Raw genomic sequence first — 18,137 nt, forward strand, 5'->3', positions numbered from 1 at the left:
TGGTTACAACATGATTCCATATGTGTTATTTCATAGTTTTAGTAGCTTATAGCATAGACTGAATCATTAGGCCATATTGTAATATTTTTAAATTGTTGTAATTTCCCTCTTATAAACTAGCATATAAGGAAAGGTATAAAAAAAACGCTTAATCTGCTTTTATTTGGGCATAGTAATTAGGCTACTTATGAAAAACAACTTTTTCGGGTTTTGGATTAAACCCACCACAATGCGCTTTGGGAGAAGAGCGCCATTCTGGAGTAGGCCCCATATCCACGTAGCCAACCAGGTAAAGAAAGTCGACAAATATGACAAAAGTGAAAAATATTCCACACATTTTGAACAATTAACATAATTCCATTCAGGTTTTAACATGTTTTGGTCAAATAAAATGTTGTAGTTATTGATGCACAAACAATGTATGAGCTAGGCCTAGGGCCTAACGTTACAGGCTTTCCCCCCCATTGACTAGTTCAAATGGTAGCCTAAACTGCCAGGCGAGGTAAGCTTGTAAGCAGTTAGAAAATAAGTAAATATAGACTCATTTTGAACTAGAAACAAACAATTCTCTAGCATAATTGCATTAGTGTTTAATGTGCTTTGGTAAAAGAAAATTACGTTTATGACGCACAAAAATGGCCTATAGGACCCCCATTTTTTTCGCTTGACATTTTATGTCTCAGTAAACACGTAACAACTTGTAAGTTATTTGAAGTAAGAAATAATATAATTTGGCCTTCTAGGTCTTAGATGTAAGTTGGCTTATTATGAAGTAGGCTAAATTTCAACGTTTCGCTGTGTTAGTGGTCATTTTAAGCCTGGTCTACGACTACACCTTTTTGTCAGGGAACCATGTAGGCATATTAACGTTAGCTCAATATTTTATTCTAATCTAGTTTGCTGTTGTATCCTGATGATTTCTTGCATTAGTTTTAGCTTCTTAAAATGATACGAATTGAATATTCATTGTGATCTTGTAGAATAAGTAGCCTACAATTATCACAAGTCTGGATAAATATCAGTTTTATTGTTAAAAGCAAATAGACAGGACAAAATTGCAGGTAGGCCTAATGGTAAAATGTAATGCTAGCGTCTAGGGCCTCAATAGTTTTTTACAATGTAATGCTAGGGCACCAGCACTCAAAGATTAGCTTATAAAATTGTAGGTAATGATACTATGTAATACCATTTATGTGTAGTGCATCTTATAGCCTTTCTCAGTTTTGACACAAAGATACCAATTTATATTATATTCTGCTTTCTGCAGCTATGATGACACGAACAGTAAGAATAAGTAACACATTTAACTTAGGCTACATACTTTTAACAGGCATGAATGAGGTTGACTGAGTTTCCTCTTCGTAGCTTGTAGTGTTTCATTGTTTTGCTCTCATCCAGCATTTCCCCTGCAAACAGAAGTCATCAAACCAATCTTTTAGAAGCTGTTTTTTATTATTAAAGAAAGACCATTTCCATTCATATCTTAGTATACAATACTTTTACAGCTAAGTGTTTAACTGTGAATTACCTAGCCTATGTAAGATTCTCATGACCTTGTTCTACACCGGTCAACAACAAAACAACAACAATCCATATGAAATAAACAACTGGCCTGCTGCTTTAACTCATAAGGATGCATCATGTGGATAGATAGCCTACCGTTGTAAACAAGCTTCATTGTGCTGCATTTCTTTCCTGCCTGTTGACATGCATTTTCCAACAGAACTGCTATTCTCTCCAGAGGGAACACGTCTATGTCCATGGTCTTTCCCGCACACCTCACAAGGACATTGAACTTGTCCACATCCTCAATATTGTCATTGGCCTTAATAAAAAGAGCACACAGATATTTAATAATCAAGAGAAAAACGGGGGTTATAAACAAGTCGGAATATATAATTTTAAAAAGGTTTATATTGTGGTGGTAATATAAAAACAATAAACCCTTAACTATTTCCCCTAAATGTTAACCCAACCAGCTGCTTTGATTAGGGGGAAACCCCACACTCATAAACATAATTTCCTTGAGTTGGTCTTTGTTTCAGTCATATACAGAGTTAAGCCTACTTACACCTAAGGCACTTCGTGATTCCCCCAGGAAATTCCCTGTGTTAGTCTTATCACCTTGTTGCTCTGGTGACCTGGGTGGACAGAAACCGATGTTCACTTTTCAAAGCAATAGTAAAAGAGATAAGGCTTAAACCAGGGTATTTACACACACACACACACGTTATGTAAAATGAATTTCCATTCAGTATCCTATTTTCCCTCACCCCTAACCCTAAACCGAACACTTACCCCAACATTAACCCCTAACATCAACCCGTAACCCTAATTCTAACCCTTAACATAAACCCCTACATTTATAATAGCCCTTGTCCTCATTGGGAAATGACTTGGGGGAATTTTAGGTCCCCACAAGGATAGACCCCCCACATTTTAGACGGTCTCCCCTCCCTGTCTGAGCTCTCTAATTGAGGGCCAACATGGCTCTTCCCTGACGGCTGGGAATCCCCTGTGTTATTACCTTGTTGCTCAGGTGACCTGGGTGGGGATAGGGGAAGTTTACTTAAAGGGAAAGTGAAAGATAGACAGGAGTGTTTACACTTTGGGGTTTAGGCCAGGTTACCGTAAAGCACTTTGTGATATCTGCTAATGTAAAAAGGGTTTGTAAATTAATTTGATTGACTTGACCAAGGAGAGAGAGATTCTAGGTTCTAGGCTCACCTGTCTGTGTCCTGATAGGTCTCTGTCTGAGTGACAACTGTGATTTCCCCTGAAGACTGGGGCAAAACAGACTAAGTTAGTTCACTCTAATAAGTGAGAAGTAATCATACAGGATTTCCCATTCCCCTTATATTTCCTGATCATGTATCTCTTTTGAAAAACAACAAATAATGCATTTAAATGTAAGTCTAGCATTTTATGGTTTGGGGAATGCATACATTCATGCTTGCGGGCACCTTAAAATTATGAAATTGTGGATGTTCTCTCAGAATTTTGCTAAATAGATTTCAGATTACAGACTAGTTGCCAACAGAAAGGATCTTAGTATGAATAGTAAAATGTAGGTTACTTACCTCTGGGTATAAATAACTGTAGATTCCACCCATTTTGTAAATGTAAGAATCTGTCTGATATAGCTTATTCTTCTACTTAGTCTTCTTCGAAGTTGAATGGTGGTACGCTGCCTCTACCCATTTATATGGCCGAGTGAGCCCTTTATCTCAGTTCAGAAAAGTACAGAACTTTCACTTTCTTTTGGGAAAGCCTGGTCTCATAGACTAGACGCACCATATTAAATGTAAATCCCGAACAGTAGTATGATATGTGACGTTTGGTATGGGTACATAAGACCGATGGTTACTTAAGGCAAAAATGAAAGTAGTTTGGTCGGGTGTATAACGCGAATGTCTAGCAACCCAAAGGTTGCGAGTTCAAATCTCATCAAGGACAACTTCAGCTAATTAGCAACTTTTCAACTGCTTACTATTTTTTTTAGCTATTTTGCAACTGCTTAGCATGTTAGCTAACCCTTCCCCTAAACCCATAGCCTAGTTAACGTTAGCCAGCTAGCTAACGTTGGCCACCTAGCTAGAATTCATAAAATATCATACGTTTTGCTAATTCGAAACATATTCTATGTTTTGCAAACTCAAAACATAAATTGAAAAGTAATTTGTAACCTGTCATACAAAATGAGTGATAGACACCGACAAATGAATACATACCATACGAAGCATAACATATCATAATAAATGGCGTGCCTCGGACTTACGTACAGAATAATACGAAATGCTCTGGGACCAGGTTGATTTGGAGATTCCCCTGATATTCCTTCCCTGTGATGTCTAAAGACATATAAATTAAGACGTCTTGAGGCATTTAGAGACCTGTCTTACGACTTGTCTTAGAAAATGAAGACGTCTTTAAGACAGTCCATAGAAATACCAATGTCTTGAGACATCCGACTTAAGACATTTCTAGACATTTTAGAATGAGTTGTTTTCATGTTTTATTAGTTATAAATACTAATCACTCACTTTATAACACTTATGCACAGCCATAGCACAAATTGTAGAAATCAAAGTAATCAAGATGATTTATTGACCAAAATATCAATTTCATATGCTATAAAATAACTTTGGGTAAAGGCGGTACAGTGCTCCAAATAAGGCCTATCTTCAAGTCTTTACAGCCAGATAATCATCTCTTGTTTAGGGATCTCAGAGCTGTTCTTCCTTAATCTACAGGAAAATAAACTGTTGTTAGTTATCATATCATAAATACAGCAACGTCAATAACAATAGCACCTCTACCCTGCTATTTTTATTGTACCTTTAATTATGAATAGCTCAACTGATGCGGAAAGCCCTACCGAATACTTACATACCGAATACTTTCGCAAGGCACTGTATATAAAAAGGTTAAGAATAAGTTAAAAAATTAATAGGCCTACCCAGTGGCATTATGCATTGCCATTCACATTATTTTTACGGCATTGCCCGATTATATAGACAACATGCTCCTGACAAACAAACTAATGAAGTCTGTCCACGTTAGGAAACAAACCAAAGCCCTTACGTCTTTCATAAAAAACGTATTCACTTACATCGCTCATAAAAACTGATCAGAAATGAAGTGACAGATATTGGATCAGTATGACTTATAAATTGTCTACCATAACTTAAATTACTTTTCAAGAACCAAAGAGCCCAAAGATTTACAAAGTAGGCTGCATCATGATGACTGAATTGCGCATCGCAAATATTCAACCAAGACGTAGAACTTTTTTAATAGCTTGTTTGAATAATTGTTTTTGCATTAGCATTTACTGGTAGATATCATAACTTGGAACATCTTACTGCTTTCCTACCCCTGTCGGTCTTCACTCATGCAACAACCAGTTGTTTGAGAGCGCTCTCAGTCCGACAGATTATCTATAGATTATCTTGTGTGCAGCGCGTGTGATAAATAATCAACATAACGACAGCGTCGAGAATACATCTGTTTTTTTAATAAATTATGTAGCCTCGATAAATAATTGCCTAAGCAGGCTACTGGCGGGGATGATCGACTGCCCCATAGGGTTTCCAAAAATGTCCCTGTATGTCGAGCCCTGACACACACAGACAAGGGCATTCCCTTTGCCTCTTCAGAAAGTTGGTATATTTTTGGTTAATTGCACATTACTGTATGAGTAAATCATTGTGATTAAAAAAAGCGAATTGTGAACCAAAATCTAACGTGACCAGGTAACAAGAAATCACTGGCACTATTGCAACCAGTAAAAAAAATGTGTGTCGCACTGCCAAGTCAAACGGTCGCATATGCGACTGTTTTGGTCGCATTATCGAACCCAGTAGATGTATTCTCTATTTAATAAAACTGCACAAAAAAGACCCGAATTGAAGTCACCTGTTTTTTTTGTTTGTTTTTTTGCTTTGGTGCTATTTTCAAAAGTATGTGGTGACATTTCAACTTCAAACCGGTAATACTTGTAACGCAGCCAGTCTTACATTCAAACCTATAATTGTGCATACATCTTTCACCACACAACCATTGATCCAAAATCTAAGTATACTATTAAATATAATGTGCACTTTGATTTAATCACCAAAACACGACATCATTATGTCTTCTCAATTTAGTTATTTTAGCAACCAGTTACTCCAAAAGCAAAAAATGTAAGATGCATGTATCAAAATTGACCTTTAGTATGCTCCAGTACTGTAAATTAGAGTACATTAAATTGTTTTTATGTTAGGCAATACACTTGCACTACCCATTAAAGTTGACTGAACATCAAATTTCCATAATTTGTGATCAAATGTGATCAAAACATCTTTCACAATAAAATAAAATGTTATTTGTAGGGTTGCACATTTTGGGGAATACTCAGAGGTGTGAATTAACAGTAAAATATGGACATTTTCAGAAATATATGCAAATTCATATTAATACCATTTAAATGTAGATGTTTTTTGCATCGGATATATTTACCATATCATATGGAGACAGAAACAGAAACCTTTTACCTTATCATAAGTAGACATAATTGCAAATTATTAAATCCTTCCAATATATATATATATTTAACTATTTAGTTACGAATTGAACTTTAATTAAATGAGTTGACTCTTCACATGGGATGATTTCACTGAACAACAAAATAAAGAGAATATTGAATGATCCCCAATGATCCATCACATCTCCCAAAAACTTTTTCAACATACATCTGTAAAATGATAGTCTAGAAACTAATGCTTTGGTTGTCTTCCTCTCAGGCTTACATGTCTTCTCCCTGGACCTCCTCAATGTCCCCCTCTTGAACATCAGACTCTGAGGCCTCATCTTCACTATCACTTTCCAACCTTGTTGAGGATGGCTCATTGTCAGGCTCAAAAAGACAAAAATATGCCCGGATGCCACCAATTTTTCAATCCTTGTTGTATTGGTCCGTATGTTGCGTCCTTTGGTGTGTGTGTGTTCCCAAACAAGGACCAGTTGCGCTTTGAGGCAGCTGATGTTGGTGGGATTTGGAGGATGAAGGAGGCAACAGGGGAAAGAGCCTCAGATCCACAAAGTCCCTTCCACCAGGTGGCTGATGAGATATATATTGGCACTACTGCCACAATTCATCTCCATCCCAAAGCCCTTGCTTGGAAGTGTACTTCGCCAGACTGCCAAGAACCTTGCCCTCATCCAGGTCAAGGTGGCGAGACACTTTAGTGATGACACCACAGGCCTTGTTGATCTCTGCACCAGACAGGATGCTCTTCCCAGCATACTTGGGGTCCAACATGTACGCTGCGGCGTGTATGGGCTTCAGGCAAAAGTCTTCACGCTTTTTTGATGTATTTCATAACTGCAGTTTCCTCTGCTTGGAGCAACGGTGAAGTGGGCAGGGCAGTACGGATTTCTTCTCTTACATACAGTGCCTTGCGAAAGTATTCGGCCCCCTTGAACTTTGCGACCTTTTGCCACATTTCAGGCTTCAAACATAAATATATAAAACTGTATTTTTTTGTGAAGAATCAACAACAAGTGGGACACAATCATGAACGACATTTATTGTATATTTCAAACTTTTTTAACAAATCAAAAACTGAAAAATTGGGCGTGCAAAATTATTCAGCCCCCTTAAGTTAATACTTTGTAGCGCCACCTTTTGCTGCGATAACAGCTGTAAGTCGCTTGGGGTATGTCTCTATCAGTTTTGCACATCGAGAGACTGACATTTTTTCCCATTCCTCCTTGCAAAACAGCTCGAGCTCAGTGAGGTTGGATGGAGAGCATTTGTGAACAGCAGTTTTCAGTTCTTTCCACAGATTTTCGATTGGATTCAGGTCTGTACTTTGACTTGGCCATTCTAACACCTGGATATGTTTATTTTTGAACCATTCCATTGTAGATTTTGCTTTATGTTTTGGATCATTGTCTTGTTGGAAGACAAATCTCCGTCCCAGTCTCAGGTCTTTTGCAGACTCCATCAGGTTTTCTTCCAGAATGGTCCTGTATTTGGCTCCATCCATCTTCCCATCAATTTTAACCATCTTCCCTGTCCCTGCTGAAGAAAAGCAGGCCCAAACCATGATGCTGCCACCACCATGTTTGACAGTGGGGATGGTGTGTTCAGCTGTGTTGCTTTTACGCCAAACATAACGTTTAGCATTGTTGCCAAAAAGTTCCATTTTGGTTTCATCTGACCAGAGCACCTTCTTCCACATGTTTGGTGTGTCTCCCAGGTGGCTTGTGGCAAACTTTAAACGACACTTTTTATGGATATCTTTAAGAAATGGCTTTCTTCTTGCCACTCTTCCATAAAGGCCAGATTTGTGCAATATACGACTGATTGTTGTCCTATGGACAGAGTCTCCCACCTCAGCTGTAGATCTCTGCAGTTCATCCAGAGTGATCATGGGCCTCTTGGCTGCATCTCTGATCAGTCTTCTCCTTGTATGAGCTGAAAGTTTAGAGGGACGGCCAGGTCTTGGTAGATTTGCAGTGGTCTGATACTCCTTCCATTTCAATATTATCGCTTGCACAGTGCTCCTTGGGATGTTTAAAGCTTGGGAAATCTTTTTGTATCCAAATCCGGCTTTAAACTTCTTCACAACAGTATCTCGGACCTGCCTGGTGTGTTCCTTGTTCTTCATGATGCTCTCTGCGCTTTTAACGGACCTCTGAGACTATCACAGTGCAGGTGCATTTATACGGAGACTTGATTACACACAGGTGGATTGTATTTATCATCATTAGTCATTTAGGTCAACATTGGATCATTCAGAGATCCTCACTGAACTTCTGGAGAGAGTTTGCTGCACTGAAAGTAAAGGGGCTAAATAATTTTGCACGCCCAATTTTTCAGTTTTTGATTTGTTAAAAAAGTTTGAAATATACAATAAATGTCGTTCATGATTGTGTCCCACTTGTTGTTGATTCTTCACAAAAAAATACAGTTTTATATCTTTATGTTTGAAGCCTGAAATGTGGCAAAAGGTCGCAAAGTTCAAGGGGCCCGAATACTTTCGCAAGGCACTGTATGCAAGCAGGGTCTGAAGATCAGTCAGGATGGCATTGTCTCCCTCAATCCGTGCAATGGCTACTGCTATAGGTTACAGGAGTTTCAGGCTGCTTACCACTTTCTCCCAAAATAGATCATCCAGGAGGATCCTCTTGATGGGGCTGTCCATATCGTCAGACTGTGATATGGCCATTTCTTGGAGAGACTCCTTCCCCTCCAGGAGACTGTCAAACATGATGACAACACCACCCACACAGGTGTTACTGGGTAGCTTCAATATGGTGCTCTTATTCTTCTCACTTTGCTTGGTGAGGTAGATTGCTGCTATAACTTGACGACCCATACCTACTGTAACCATTTCCTTGGCTTTCTTGTAGTGTATCCATTGTTTTCATTGTTTTAAACCTGGTATCGGTATTGAAGTCAAAATTCTGGTATGACAACACTACTACTGGTAGTGGCTTGCCCATTGGCTTTTCTACTCCTGGTTGGCTACAATACAGCTGCCTGATGAACGTTAGCCAGCTAGCTCATTAGCTAGACAACAGAGAACAAGCCACCAACAACAAAGACAACAAAGATTTTTATAACTAACCTTATCTGTGGAGAGGAGCTGTAGCTAGCTATGGTTGTTAGCTACTAGCTTGCTAGTCAGCTAGCTAGTAAGCTTCTGCAACAAATGGAACTCCCCAGACAAACACTAGCCAGCTAGCTAATGTTAGTTAACTAACTAGCAACTAGGGGTGTGCCGAGTACTCTGACAAAACTAGTATTGTAATAGAGAATTTTCCGAATAGAAGTATAACAAGTTTTTATTTTTTATTTTTATTATCCGTGGTCCGAAAAATGTATTTGTAGCTGCCAGCATGCACATCTCTTTCACTCTAACAATGAAGTGCTGCGTTCTCTAAACAACTATTGCCTAGTTCTTCTGTCTGTAGAGAAACAAGCGGGGTATTGGTTGAGCCTGCTGCAGCGATTGTATTAGAACGAGCTGCTCTCCCTCTGCTCTCATTTCCCCAGATAGACGCTCACTCACTCACTCACTCGTCTCAGGGCACAAGCACATTCCAGGTCAGCCCAAGCCCAAGTCTCAAGAAACACACAGTACATCCACCACTGCAGAGAGATGAAGGGGAGTGTCCTTGTTATGTTCTTAGTGAGCTCCTTCCTTTATTCTGTCAGTTGCCCGGCTAGCTCAGTCGGTAGAGCATGAGACTCTTAATCTCAGGGTCGTGGGTTCGAGCCCCACGTTGGGCGCATGTTGTTTTTGCACCTCTAAACCTCACTGTGCTCATAGACAAGATTGCACTACTCATCTGTATTCACAATTTTTTTTAAATACATTTTAATATTTTATTTTTTATAGTTGGTTAAATTTTACTCTATTATTTTAGTAGTTTTTTAAGTTGGAGAAATACTACTAATAAAACATCAATACTACAAAAATATTTGTGTTAGTATTTTTAATCATAATATGTACTTTAAGAAATTATCCTTATTAAAGATTGATTATATACTGAAAAATATAGGGATTAAATTCCATTGCTTAAGGATTTGCAATTACCACTAGGGAGGCTGTGAAATCACTTCCTATTCAAAAGGAAGCGCCCAACGTGGGGCTCGAACCCACGACCCTGAGATTAAGAGTCTCATGCTCTACCGACTGAGCTAGCCGGGCTGTGTGTACAGGACTAGCCCCTCCCTTTGTATACCTTCAACCTACTACCCCTCCCCAAACCCTTCCTGATTGTAGCACTCACAAGTGTTCAGTATTTTATTTATTTAACTTTAAACAAAACATTAAATTCATTTTCTTATTTTAGTTGGTTTAATTGTACTCCGTTATTTTAGATGTTTTGAAGTTAGAGGCTACTAACTTGAAACTAATCAAATATTGTAAATGTTATAGTATTTGTAACTGAGCCCCACAGTGGACACCTCATAATACCCATAAAACCTAGCGGTAAACACGGAAATGGCTCCAATGGTTTTTCAACCATTCACTTGATCCATTGTGGATTTTACAAACACTGCAAATAAGGGCTGTGTTTTGCGTAGGCTTACCCTATTGTGTCGTTTTGATAACCATGTAAATCTCTCTCGGACAAGGTGACTTATCAATGTAATCGGTTTTATTTACTCTCAGATTTGAAAATGCAAGTGTTGCACACCAACAGATGGAGAAAACCTACACCTGTCAGGCAATTCATTTCAACAATAATCTTCATTTTAATTTGACTTTACAAACAAGAGGGCTTAATTGGAGTCTATTTCTTCAGAGCCTAGACCTATATAAAATAACTTAGCCTACCTCAGCCAGTTATGAGGTTTAACAGCCTAATAGAAGTAGTATTTTTTTAAATGAGGCCTTACAATTGCAACTGGTGAAAAATGTAGCATCCTACATGCTGTCTGTGTCAGCAGTCCAATCCCTGTACCTTTTGCAGAATATCAATATCTGTCCCTGATGTTTTTCCTGGAGAGAAGTGGCTTCTTTGCTGCCCTTCTTGACACTAGGCCATCCTCCAAAAGTCTTCGCCTCACTGTGCGTGCAGATGCACTCACACCTGCCTGGTGCCATTCCTGAGCAAGCTCTGTACTGGTGGTGCCACAATTCCGCAGCTGAATCAACTTTAGGAGAGTGTCCTGGCGCTTGCTGGACTTTCTTGTGTGCCCTGAAGCCTCCTACACAACAATTGAACCTCTCTCCTTGAAGTTTTTTAATTTAATTTATTTATTTCACCTTTATTTAACCAGGTAGGCTAGTTGAGAACAAGTTCTCATTTGCAACTGCGACCTGGCCAAGATAAAGCATAGCAGTGTGAACAGACAACACAAAGTTACACATGGAGTAAGTAAACAATTAACAAGTCAATAACACAGTAGAAAAAAAAAAAAAAAGGGGGAGTCTATATACATTGTGTGCAAAAGGCATGAGGAGGTAGGCGAATAATTACAATTTTGCAGGTTAATAACACTGGGGTGATAAATGATCAGATGGACATGTACAGGTAGAGATATTGGTGTGCTAAAGAGCAGAAAAGTAAATAAATAAAAACAGTATGGGGATGAGGTAGGTAAAAATGGGTGGGCTATTTACCGATAGACTATGTACAGCTGCAGCGATCGGTTAACTGCTCAGATAGCAGATGTTTGAAGTTGGTGAGGGAGATAAAAGTCTCCAACTTCAGCGATTTTTGCAATTTGTTCCAGTCACAGGCAGCAGAGAACTGGAACGAAAGGCGGCCGAATGAGGTGTTGGCTTTAGGGATGATCAGTGAGATACACCTGCTGGAGCGCATGCTACGGATGGGTGTTGCCATCGTGACCAGTGAACTGAGATAAGGCGGAGCTTTACCTAGCATGGAATTGTAGATGACCTGGAGCCAGTGGGTCTGACGACGAATATGTAGCGAGGGCCAGCCGACTAGAGCATACAAGTTGCAGTGGTGGGTGGTATAAGGTGCTTTAGTGACAAAACGGATGGCACTGTGATAAACTGCATCCAGTTTGCTGAGTAGAGTGTTGGAAGCAATTTTGTAGATGACATCGCCGAAGTCGAGGATCGGTAGGATAGTCAGTTTTACTAGGGTAAGTTTGGCGGCGTGAGTGAAGGAGGCTTTGTTGCGGAATAGAAAGCCGATTCTTGATTTGATTTTCAATTGGAGATGTTTGATATGAGTCTGGAAGGAAAGTTTGCAGTCTAGCCAGACACCTAGGTACTTATAGATGTCCACATATTCAAGGTTGGAACCATCCAGGGTGGTGATGCTGGTCAGGCGTGCGGGTGCAGGCAGCGAACGGTTGAAAAGCATGCATTTGGTTTTACTAGCGTTTAAGAGCAGTTGGAGGCCACGGAAGGAGTGTTGTATGGTATTGAAGCTCGTTTGGAGGTTAGATAGCACAGTGTCCAAGGACGGGCCGGAAGTATATAGAATGGTGTCGTCAGCGTAGAGGTGGATCAGGGAATCGCCCGCAGCAAGAGCATCATCATTGATATATACAGAGAAAAGAGTCGGCCCGAGGATTGAACCCTGTGGTACCCCCATAGAGACTGCCAGAGGACCGGACAGCATGCCCTCCAATTTGACACACTGAACTCTGTCTGCAAAGTAATTGGTGAACCAGGCAAGGCAGTCATCCGAAAAAACCGAGGCTACTGAGTCTGCCGATAAGAATATGGTGATTGACAGAGTCGAAAGCCTTGGCAAGGTCGATGAAGACGGCTGCACAGTACTGTCTTTTATCGATGGCGGTTATGATATCGTTTAGTACCTTGAGCGTGGCTGAGGTGCACCCGTGACCGGCTCGGAAACCAGATTGCACAGCGGAGAAGGTACGGTGGGATTCGAGATGGTCAGTGACCTGTTTGTTGACTTGGCTTTCGAAGACCTTAGATAGGCAGGGCAGGATGGATATAGGTCTGTAACAGTTTGGGTCCAGGGTGTCTCCCCCTTTGAAGAGGGGGATGACTGCGGCAGCTTTCCAATCCTTGGGGATCTCAGACGATATGAAAGAGAGGTTGAACAGGCTGGTAATAGGGGTTGCGACAATGGCGGCGGATAGTTTCAGAAATAGAGGGTCCAGATTGTCAAGCCCAGCTGATTTGTACGGGTCCAGGTTTTGCAGCTCTTTCAGAACATCTGCTATCTGGATTTGGGTAAAGGAGAACCTGGAGAGGCTTGGGCGAGTAGCTGCGGGGGGGGGGCGGAGCTGTTGGCTGAGATTGGAGTAGCCAGGCGGAAGGCATGGCCAGCTGTTGAGAAATGCTTGTTGAAGTTTTTGATAATCATGGATTTATCGGTGGTGACCGTGTTACTTAGCCTCAGTGCAGTGGGCAGCTGGGAGGAGGTGCTCTTGTTCTCCATGGACTTCACAGTGTCCCAGAACTTTTTGGAGTTGGAGCTACAGGATGCAAACTTCTGCCTGAAGAAGCTGGCCTTAGCTTTCCTGACTGACTGCGTGTATTGGTTCCTGACTTCCCTGAACAGTTGCATATCGCGGGGACTATTCGATGCTATTGCAGTCCGCCACAGGATATTTTTGTGCTGGTCGAGGGCAGTCAGGTCTGGAGTGAACCAAGGGCTGTATCTGTTCTTAGTTCTGCATTTTTTGAACGGAGCATGCTTATCTAAAATGGTGAGGAAGTTGCTTTTAAAGAATGACCAGGCATCCTCAACTGACGGGATGAGGTCAATGTCCTTCCAGGATACCCGGGCCAGGTCGATTAGAAAGGCCTGCTCACAGAAGTGTTTCAGGGAGCGTTTGACAGTGATGAGGGGTGGTCGTTTGACCGCGGCTCCGTAGCGGATACAGGCAATGAGGCAGTGATCGCTGAGATCCTGGTTGAAGACAGCAGAGGTGTATTTGGAGGGCCAGTTGGTCAGGATGACGTCTATGAGGGTGCCCTTGTTTACAGATTTAAGGTTGTACCTGGTGGGTTCCTTGATGATTTGTGTGAGATTGAGGGCATCTAGCTTAGATTGTAGGACTGCCGAGGTGTTAAGCATATCCCAGTTTAGGTCACCTAACAGAACAAACTCTGAAGCTAGATGGGGGGCGATCAATTCACAAATGGTGTCCAGGGCACAGCTGGGAGCTGAGGGGGGTCGGTAGCAGGCGGCAACAGTGAGAGACTTATTTCTGGAGAGAGTAATTTTCAAAATTAGTAGTTCGAACTGTTTGGGTATGGACCTGGAAAGTATGACATTACTTTGCAGGCTATCTCTGCAGTAAACTGCAACTCCTCCCCCTTTGGCAGTTCTATCTTGACGGAAAATGTTATAGTTGGGTATGGAAATCTCAGAATTTTTGGTGGCCTTCCTGAGCCAGGATTCAGACACGGCGAGGACATCAGGGTTAGCAGAGTGTGCTAAAGCAGTGAGTAAAACAAACTTAGGGAGGAGGCTTCTGATGTTGACATGCATGAAACCAAGGCTTTTTCGATCACAGAAGTCAACAAATGTGGGTGCCTGGGGACATGCAGGGCCTGGGTTTACCTCCACATCACCCGCGGAACAGAGGAGGAGTAGAATGAGGGTGCGGCTAAAGGCTATCAAAACTGGTCGCCTAGAGCGTTGGGGACAGAGAATAAAAGGACCAGATTTCTGGGCATGGTAGAATATATTCAGGGCATAATGCGCCGACAGTGGTATGGTGGGGTGCGGGTACAGCGGAGGTAAGCCCAGGCACTGGGTGATGATGAGAGAGGTTGTATCTCTGGACATGCTGGTTGTAATGGGTGAGGTCACCGCATGTGTGGGAGGTGGGACAAAGGAGGTATCAGGGGTATGAAGAGTGGAACTAGGGGCTCCATTGTAAACTAAGACAATGATAACTAACCTGAACAACAGTATACAAGGCATATTGACATTTGAGAGAGACATACAGCGAGGCATACAGTAGTCACAGGTGTTGAATTGGGAGAGCTAGCTAAAACAGTAGCTAAAACAGTAGGTGAGACAACAACAGCTAATCAGCTAGCACAACAACAGCAGGTAAAATGGCGTTGACTAGGCAGGGGGCGTCGGATTAACTACACACCTGAGTGCCTAGAGCCTGAGTGCAGCTGGGGCCGACAGATAAAACATAAACAAGCAGAATGGAGTACCGTGATTAATGGACAGTCCAGCATGCATCAGCTATGTAGCCAAGTGATCAGTGTCCAGGGGGAAGCGGTGGATGGGGCAGGGAAGCTGGACTGGCGAGTATTATCCAGGTAAGGTAAAAGCCGCTAGCAGTGGCTAACAATGACTAAATAGCTTGTAGCTAGTTAGCTGGTTAGCTTCTGGAGGTTCTTGAGTGTGTTCTAAAAATGTAAAATAATAGCGATTCTGTATCACATTGGGTGAGGCAGGTTACCGGAAGGTATAAACAAATTAAAAATCGAAAAGAGATTGAAAGTAAATATGGGTCCAGTGAGTGTTTGGGACGCGGCGATTCAGACGGTTAGCAGGCCTGTGCTAACAAGCTAACAGTTAGTAGGCCTGTGCTAACAAGCTAAAAGTTAGTAGGCCGGGGCTAAACAAGGTAGCAGTTAGCGGACCGGGGCTAAACAAGGTAGCAGTTAGCAGACCGGGGCTAAACAAGCTAGCAGTTAGCAGGCCGAATTAGCAAGCAAGGAGATAGCAAAGGCTAGAAAGTTAGCCTTTGGGGGGTGTCGCGATGGGGTGAGTCTGTTTATGCCTCTTCATGCGGTGACATCGATAGACCGGTCGTGGGTCCGGATATTGTAGCCCAGGATTATGCTTTGGTGGTAGCACAGGAGCTCTGGCCGGGCTAGCTTCAAGCTAAGTGGGTGGAAACGCTAGCCATGAGTAATCATCCGGGGTTGCGGTTAGCTAGTTAGCTAGTTGTGAAGATCCAGCTGAAGATGTTCCGTTTACGGTGGGAATCCGTGGATAAAAAAATATAGGTCCGTTATGCTCTGGTTAGAGTCGCGTTGTTCGAACTGGCGAGAGCTTTCCGAGCTAAAGGTTAGCTGATGACCGGTTAGCTGAAGACCGCTAGCAATGGTTTGCTGACTGATCCCTGGTAGTTAGCTGGCTAGCTTCAGTTGAGGGGATCCGGATCCGAAGTAAATATAAGTACTTTAGAAAAAAATAGCTACATTGGGTGAGGCGGGTTGCAGGAGAGTATTTAGAAGTTGAGGTTTAGCTAAATGTTTTAAAAGATATGCGAAGAAAAATATGTTGAAAAAACTATATATACAATATATACAAGGGACACGACACGACAAGACGTCCGACTGCTACGCCATCGTGGACCAGTTGATTTATGTGCAATCTTACTGGCAGCAATATCCTTGCCCGTGAAGCCCTTTTTGTGCAAAGCAATGATGACGGCACGTGTTTCCTTGCAGGTAACCATGATTGACAGAGGAAGAACAATGATTCCAAGCACCACCCTCCTTTTGAAGCTTCCAGTCTGTTATTCCAACTCAATCAGCATGACAGAGTGATCTCCAGCCTTGTCCTCGTCAACACTCACACCTGTGTTAACGAGAGAATCACTGACATGATGTCAGCTGGTCCTTTTGTAGCAGGGCTGAAATGCAGTGGACATGTTTTTGGGGGGATTCAGTTCATTTGCATGGCAAAGAGGGACTTTGCAATTAATTGCAATTCATCTGATCACTCTTCATAAAATTCTGGAGTATATGCAAATTGCCATCATACAAACTGAGGCAGCAGACTATGTGAAAATAAATATTTGCGTCATTCTCAACACTTTTGGCCATGACTCACGTCATGACACGTACAGTCGTGCGAAAAAGTTTGGGCACCCCTGACAATTTCCATGATTTCCATTTATAAATAATTGTGTGTTTGGATCAGCAATTTCATTTTGATCTATCAAATAACTGATGGACACAGTAATATTTAAGTAGTGAAATGAGGTTTATTGGATTAACAGAAAATGTGCAATATGCATCAAAACAAAAGTACAGGTGCATACAATTTCATATAAAAAAAACGAATATTCAAAAGTTAGCGCCCAACGTGGGGCTCGAACCCACGACCCTGAGATTAAGAGTCTCATGCTCTACCGACTGAGCTAGCCGGGCTGTACGTATATAGTTTAGCCCCTCCCTTTGTAAACCTGTGACCCCCCTCACTAGAGATATTAAAGACAGGAGGAGATAGGAATAACATTGGCAATGAATGGAGGAACTTGTAACCCGTCAGACTGTTGACCAATCAGATTCACGTTGTAATGCTGCGTCACGCAGTTGCTAAAATAATCGTCACGCAATCCCTTCTCAAAGGGTATGAGTCGATAAACCTGCCTATTTTCCTCGAAAGTACGTAATGTTACGATATCAAAGCTATACGATATTACAAAGAACACGTTCATTATATCACATCTAGGAAAATATTTGTAATGTTGTACTTCTTGTTGACCAAATTCATGCTAATTTTGTATTTTTGTGCTAGCGACCAATTTACTCCCATTCACTCCTTGAAGGAGAATGCTCCTTGTCCCAAAATCACCCAGAATGCACAGTACGGTCCATTGACGACGTATGTGTACACCCAGAATGCACGGCACGGCCCACTGACGACGTGTGGGCAGCGTACACGATGGGCCTTAATTCGATTCCAATGGAGTTTCCCATCTCCTCAAAAGTATCTCTGCCCCTACTACCCATCACCAAACCATTCCTGATTGTTGCACTAATCTCAGTGTTCAGTATTTGATTTGATTGATTTAATTTTGAATAAAACATCAAATTAAAATTGTTTTGTTGGTTTCATTTAAATTATTTTGGACGTTTTGAAGTTAGAGAAACTCTACTAATAAAATATAATTATATATAAATATAATAGTATATGTAATATTATTACCAAATTAATAAATAGTATATTTTCAGTTTATTAAAGTATGAACATTTTAAGGTTACTGCCATGGAGGTTGTGAAATCACTTCCTATTCAAAACTGAGCGCCCAACGTGGGGCTCGAACCCACGACCCTGAGATTAAGAGTCTCATGCTCTACCGACTTTTTAGTCCCTTCATTTTAAATCTGAAACCCTATGCTCGTGACACTCGTGTTATTTCAGAAACAAAATGCTTTAACTCTGACACGGTAAGCAACCTTGTCTCT

General features: G+C 41.4%; 3 non-coding genes across 3 annotated transcripts; 1 reads left to right on the forward strand and 2 right to left on the reverse strand.

Annotated features, from left to right (window-relative positions):
* The first annotated feature begins 9,714 nt into the window (after nucleotides 1-9,714).
* trnak-cuu (transfer RNA lysine (anticodon CUU)) lies at nucleotides 9,715-9,787 on the forward strand. The gene has a single exon. It is a non-coding gene; the product is annotated as a tRNA-Lys (tRNA).
* Nucleotides 9,788-10,135: 348 nt separating this feature from the next.
* trnak-cuu (transfer RNA lysine (anticodon CUU)) lies at nucleotides 10,136-10,208 on the reverse strand. Its single transcript has one exon. It is a non-coding gene; the product is annotated as a tRNA-Lys (tRNA).
* Nucleotides 10,209-17,023: 6,815 nt separating this feature from the next.
* trnak-cuu (transfer RNA lysine (anticodon CUU)) lies at nucleotides 17,024-17,096 on the reverse strand. Its single transcript has one exon. It is a non-coding gene; the product is annotated as a tRNA-Lys (tRNA).
* Nucleotides 17,097-18,137: the final 1,041 nt, after the last annotated feature.

The sequence above is a fragment of the Oncorhynchus clarkii genome, chromosome 21, assembly GCF_045791955.1.
Source record: "Oncorhynchus clarkii lewisi isolate Uvic-CL-2024 chromosome 21, UVic_Ocla_1.0, whole genome shotgun sequence".
Lineage (NCBI taxonomy): Eukaryota > Metazoa > Chordata > Actinopteri > Salmoniformes > Salmonidae > Oncorhynchus > Oncorhynchus clarkii.